This window comes from Acomys minous (assembly GCF_964271855.1).
Source record: "Acomys minous genome assembly, chromosome: 13".
In the NCBI taxonomy this organism is placed as follows: Eukaryota; Metazoa; Chordata; class Mammalia; order Rodentia; family Muridae; genus Acomys; species Acomys minous.
The window spans coordinates 62427418-62434066 of record NC_140495.1 but is presented as its reverse complement, the minus strand read 5'-3'; the positions used below and the strand labels follow the sequence as shown (position 1 = coordinate 62434066).

The 6649-nt window shown below is 53.0% G+C and overlaps 1 pseudogene across 1 annotated transcript; it reads right to left on the bottom strand.

Annotated features, from left to right (window-relative positions):
• Positions 1 to 6083: 6083 nt before the first annotated feature.
• LOC311581802 lies at positions 6084 to 6442 on the bottom strand (annotated as a pseudogene). Its single transcript has one exon. The product of its transcript is annotated as an uncharacterized misc_RNA (transcript).
• Positions 6443 to 6649: the final 207 nt, after the last annotated feature.

The following is a 6649-nucleotide window of genomic DNA, read 5'->3' as shown; positions in this document are numbered from 1 at the left end:
ACAGTGAGCCACCATAGCTTCCCGTGTTTATAAGCTTGGGGACTTTTGTCTCTTTCATTTGCCTCTCTGTGCCTCTCCTTCTCTTTTAGGATAGGATCTCTGTCTTCTTGTCGCTTCGCAGAGCCTCCTCAGTTGTCTAGTCTAGACATCACCCAGGATCCATTTGGACCCCGCGAGCATCCGCTGTCATTCTGTCATCTTCGGGCACTTTGAAATCTGACTCCTCTCCCTCCAGCAGGCTCCTCAGGAGCGGATGGCTCAGAGGCCCTTCTCACTGTCTTTGCCCTTTTGCTAAATGCCAGGTGTCGGGGACAAGGTACAGCCTGCACCAGGAACTTGCTCTTGACATGGACCCAGGCCCAGGGGAGGGACAGGCCAGAGTGGCATGACCGTGCTCAGTGCTCTGGATCTTTGCTTGGCACAGGGGCGGGGTGGGGGAGGGGTGCTCCCTTGCCCAGCAAGGTCAGAGCTGGCTCATACATACTCATGCTAGGTTGGATCATGATGTCAGAACTTGGGTCTCCTGTTTGATGGGGACCCCGTATGTAGCCATAATAACTATAAGTGGCTCTTCAGCATGGGGAAGAGCTTGTGTCTGTAGGTCCGTAGGTCAGGGCTCAGCTGGACCCCATAGCAGGACTGCGTGGCTAGCCAGAGTGGGCTTCCCCAGGGAGGTGACTTCTGCGCAAAGCACAGAGTTCCCCAGGTCTCCCTTGGCAAGGGCTTAGTGGGCTCAGGCTCTCCCCTGTCATGTCTGGAGCTGTGGTTTCTAGGCCTTTGTCCTCTCGGCTTTAAGGGAGGCTCATCCCTTGCCCTGCCTTTCTGAACAGGGCAGAGTGCCTCGCAGACAGCAGGAGCTGGTGTGTGCTCCGCTGCCTTCATTCTGCAGTGATCTGCAGTAAGTCCTTTCTCTCTGGGACCTGCCACACTGGGAGAGGCCTCCCAGAGTCCCTGGCTCTAGGCTCGCTGTGTACCCTTACAGAAGTGCAGGCCTTTCTTGGGTCCCCTTGTGGTTAGCTTGGCCTTGCTAGGCATGAACACTTTCCACTCAGGGCCTCCTTATTTTTCCTGCATGTATGTATGTATGTATGTATGTATGTATGTATGTATGTATGTGTCCCAGTGAGCTTCAGCCACCAATGCAACTCACCAAGTCACCTAGCACTGAAGCAGCAATGCAGAGATTTAAACTCACACAGCCTTGCTTGCTCAAGTCCTCACATCCTCTTCCCCTTTGGGGAACCCCAACATCATTTGGCTAGGTCTTCCCCATGCTTCTTTTTAAAAAATTAATTAATTAATTATTACATAATTTATTACATAATGTTCTGCCTGATGTATGCCCTCACACAAGAAGAGGGCACCAGATCTCATTCTAGATGGCCATGAGCCACTATGTGGTTGCTGGGAATTGAACTCAGGACCTCTGGAAGAGCAGCCTGTGCTCTTAACCGCTGAGCCATCTCTCCAGCCCCTTCCCCATGCTTCTTTAACCCAAAACAGAAGCTGGCACAGATCCCTCACCTTTTCTCATTTACTGAATCTCTATCCCATGCCTGCCAGTCCTTCCAGAGCATCACATTGCCTCTATCTCTCCGTGTTCCCAGTATCCCTGGGATGCTAGCAGTGGCTGCTGCGACGCAAAGCCAGGGACATTCCTCTGCAGGCCCTACCTGAGACACCCCGGATCTGAGACTGAGCAGGGTAACTCACGGAGCAAGACGTCCTCTATGGCCCAGAAAGCCTTGAGCACTGGGCCCTGGCAGCAAGCCTGGCACAGCCTGAAGGCGACATGTCTGGCCTGCTGGAAACCTCTAAGTTATCGGAGGGGAGCGAAAGGGCTAGGAACTCAGCTTCTGGGACGTGCAGGGACTCATGCCCTGGGGTGTGTGCACGTGCCTCTGTGTGTGTGTGTCTGTCTGCACGTGCAGCTGCGTGGTGCAGGCGAGGGGAGGGAGGTCTGCATTCCCAGCGCTACTCAGTTCCTCACTCTAGCATTGTATGGGGTGATGATGCAGGCTGGCTGCCTGTGTGGTGGTTCCCCAGTGGGGATGTTCTGGGGACATCTGGCCCAGCCAGCCTGAGTCTTTAGCCCAGGGTTGTACCCCAACTACAGTCTCAGACATTAGTCGGGGGGGGGGGGGGAAACAAGAGCTTTTTTTTTTCTTTTCACTTGCAGAGCCTTTGGGGGAGTTAGGGGACACTCCCATTAAGCTTCCTGCCCTGCCCTGTTTCATCCCCTGGGTGTTACATTCCACAGTGGAAAGTGATGCCTTACCAGGATTACAGACAGGGCCCGGCCTCAGCTGCCCTGGGATTGCAGGGGCCAGCCTTTCCCACACTGCTCTCTTGCTGCCAAAGGCACTGGCATGGAGTGATACCAGTGCACCCCTGCATGAGGAAGCACTAGGACCTCTGGGATGTGTGCTAGACAGTCTGTGTCACCCTTCTTCTGTGGGGTTGACACTTTGGAGAGAGAGGGGACTATATGCAGGTGTCCCTAATGAGCTCCTTCAGGGGATGACTTGGGGGCCTAAGCCCTTGCATCTTTGCATTCCTGGCCTCCTCTGCCCCTTCACTTCTGCTCTGACTCCCTCCCTCAGATTGAGCCCCCCAACCCCTACTAAGCCAGAGATTTCCGCAGGCTGAGCCAACCACCTGACCCTAATTATGGTGCCTTCATCCTGTTGGGGTTAAGCTCCTTGTAGCCTTCCCTCCCCCATCCCAGAGGCCAGGCCTGGGGTCAGAAACTAAGGAGGCTCAAGCCTCCATGGGATCTCTAGAAAAGGCTGTCTGGTCCCCTGGAGGAGAGAAGAGCACTTAGCCTATGGGTCAAATGGTTTCTCCAGAGACGCCTAGGGGCAGGGAGCTGCTGAGTTCCCTGGTGTCTAACGGGCAGTGCTCTGAGGATGCTTGTACCACGAATCATTGAGAGAGACTCTGAAAGATAACCCTGCCTTAGACCTTACCCACATTGTTTTTTTATTTCCCTGTCAGTCAGGACTAGGCAAGCATGGCTGGCCAGAAAACCTGGCCAGGGGTTAGCCACAATCAGCCAACTTGAGAATCATCCTGAGAGGCACAGTTGAAGAGATCCAGGCTCAGCGAATGGCAGGCCCTTGACGCAGCTCTCCCTGGAACTCCTCTATCCTCTGGAGACTTCTTGTCTCATGCTCTGTTTGTTGAGCGGCTTCTCTATTCATTTCCTCTGTGTGTTGAGGAGCTGTGTGACTCTTGGTGTGTCACTTACGTCTCTATGCCTTTGTGATGCCAATGAGAGTGAGAAGAAAGCTTGGGAGGGAAGCTGAGTCCTTTGGCTTCTAGCCTGGAGTGGGGGCTCTAACAGCAGAAACTTCTAGGTCATCCCCCTATCCAAAGGAGCTGGAGTTTTGGAGGCAGAGTGGGCGGTGCCTCGGCAGAGGTTCCTGGTTGACCTGACTTGCTTGATGACCCTGCAGCTATAGAAATGGCCACTGGGTGTCAGCCTCAGCTCATACTTGAAGTAAAGTTGTGCCGCAAAGGGCTCATGGTTGGACATTTAAGAGGTCTCCCTTTAGTTAAGTAGTGGGCTTAGAGTAGAAGCGCAGTCCGCTTGACCGGGCAGGCAGTTGCTGCAGGAGGTTGTCTGTAGTGTCACACGTTCTCAGGGCCCAGATGGCCTGGGTAAGAGGCTCAGATTTTGAGGCTGAACAGTTTGCAATGCCCTCGCCCCTGTCCCAGGATATACACAGGTTCTTTATGTGACACCTGTTGCACACAGAGGTAAGAGTCGTTTTGCTTTGCTTTGTTTTGTTTTGTTTTGTTTTGTAGACAGGGTTTCTCTATGTTATCTTGGCTGTCCTGGACTCGCTTTGTAGACCAGGCTGGCCTCAAACTCACAGCCATCTGCCTGCCTCTGCCTCCTGAGTGCTGGGATTAAAGTCGTGCGCCACCATGCCCAGCAGAGGCAAGAGTCTTACAGGATGACCCCACCCACCCACCCACTGCCCTGTGTGTGCCAGGCCCACAGCAGGCCAGCCAGTATCCACAGCAACCCAGTACAACATGCGTGATGTGTAGTCCCACGTTACAAGTGAGAAAACTGAGGCTCGTACCTGTCACCCACTTAAAGGGTAGTGAGTCCTCCTCCCTGGAGGCAAATTCTTTTTCACACAACAGGTGGATTTCTGAAATTTTCTAGAATGGCAAGCTGAGGCAGGCTTCCTGTAAGGTTGGGAGTGATATGGTAGGTCGGTAGGTGACGTCCTTTTTTTTTTTTTTTTTTGCTATGGTCTTGGGGTACCTATGATGAGCCCAGCAGGTGGAAAAGGGGGTTGTGCTTCCTAGAGTGTGTTTGGGGGCCAATTGTTATGCACAGGCAGACAGTAGACACAGGGCATGTAGGATGAGAAATTCTCCCTGCCCCTGTCTTCCTCTGAGTAATCTCCCCACTCCAGTGTTATCTCAGTTTATTCACCTGTCATTTCCACAAGAGCATTTGTTTCCTCTCCACTCTGTCCCTGGCATCTGCTCCTTTCCTGGCCAGATACTAAGACAGACTAGGCAAGCCACTCCTACATTGTTCCACCGGAAGTTTAGAGCGGTGACTTCTCAAAGCATTTTTGATTTTGTGTCCTAGGAATTAAAAAAAAAAAAGTTGCATGCACACTTGCAACTTAAGTTTTTGTTGTTTGTTTGTTTGTTTGTTTTGAGACTCGGTTTCTCTGTGTAGTCCTGGAACTTGCTCTGTAGACCAGGCTGGACTCAGCTTTTCAAGTGCTGGAATCAAAAGATGTGCAACTCTGCACCCAGCAGTTTAAACATTTTTTTTTTTTACATTGCTTTATATTGTTACACCTTCCCACCCTTGGTGAAATACACTAAATGAAAAAAGGGATGAGATACAAAATTAGAAAATACATAGGTGAGCCAGGAGTGGTGGCACACGCCTTTAGTTCCAGCACTCAGGAAGCAGAGGCAGGTGAATCTCTGTGAGTTCAAGGCCAGCCTGGTCTACAAAGTGAGTCTTGGACAGCCAGAGCTGTTACACAGAGAAACCCTGTCTTGAAAAACCAAAAAAACCAAACCAAACCAAACCAAACCAAACAAAACAAAAAACCAAAACAACAACAAAAACCCCAAAACAAACAAACAACCCCCCAAAACCCCAAAAAAGAAAGAAAGAAAATGTATAGGTGTTCTAGTACTTTCTTCCAGCATGCCTGTACTGTGCTTATATTCTCCACTGAAAACTTGAATGCTGCAGCAGCTGGGAGGTAAGAGCAGTTCAGTCCCACTTAGGATGACTGCTGTACCCACCGTCTGTCTCCCAGCAACTGGAGAGAGAAAAAGCTCAGGAGCCACAGGTGGGAAGTGTGAGCTGTCTTGGGGTGCCGAGTGGGGGAGGGGGGTGAAGGGTGGGGTGTGACCAGGATGACCTGGACAGGAGCTGGTTCTTATTTTACGTTCCAAATGCTGAACGTGTGATCTCCTTGCAGGTGGTGCAACCGGGACACTGTGTCCTAGGCTAAATCAGATCTCACGTACTTCAGACAGTTCTGCTTCACTTCCAACGGTTAGACATCCCCCCCTGCCCACACGGAGCACGCTGGCAGCACCCTCTTGACTACACATACATGAAGGCTTGGGACAGAGACTAGCTCTGATAGCGCCTAGGGGTACCTAGACTTGAGGCTTAGTATCTTTTCTGGTTATGAGGTCCCCATGTCCCTAATGCCCGGGCAGATCCTTCAGCAGAGCCAGTACATGGAGACTTCCAGAAGGAGCTGCAGGAAAGAAGGAGTGGGTGGTCACGTTTATGGTATATGAGGGAGCCCCTTCCCTTTTGGGCCCCACATCCTCGGGATAAGACTCTTTCCCCCAACCCTGGACAAATGGCTTGTGAGCGATCTGTCTGCCACCGAGAGAGTCTGCCAGGATGGTGGCTCTGATGGCTGGCCCAGTTGTGGGTGCCTTTGTGCGCTGTGACTGGGTGTCTGTGTCTGCAGTCACTAAGCGCTTGTTCTGTGGGGTAAGGGGTGTGGGGGTGGGGGCGAGGGTATAGCCTGTAGCAGGGAGGTACGTGAGGCTGGGCACGAACAGCCTCACCCACCAGCCCTACTCTTGCCAGGTACAACCAGCTGCTTCGGACCAATGCCTACCGCCTCCTCCCTTCTTTGGGCACGGCCAGGCCGGGGGGCAAATGACTTGGCGGGCACCTCCCTCATTTGGACCCACTGGGGCAGAGCCAGCTCACCTGGGGCGCAGGCAGGGTTCCTTGTTGGTGGGTGCTCTGCCAACCTCCCCCTTTTCCCCGGATTCCCAATGGGTATGATGGGGAGAGGGCACTGGCCAAGAGACAGGCCCCCTTCTGTCCCAGTCTGTAGATGGGTCGAACTGGGCACAGGATGCTTGAATGGATAGAGGACAGTTCTCTGTTGAGGGCCCAGGAAATGATTTCCATGCAAATGAGATGCAAACTCCTTAATGAGTTTGCAATTAGGAGTCCAAGCCTGCCAGGCCCGGGCAATGCCTTTGGGTTTTATGAATGGGCCGGGGCCGGGAGGGGAAGGCGGCGCGCCGGTCCGCCCCCACAGCTCCCTGTCTCCGCGCCCGCGACATGCAGCGCCGCACGTTGCTGCCTCCCGGCCCGCCGCAACTTGGCCGCCGG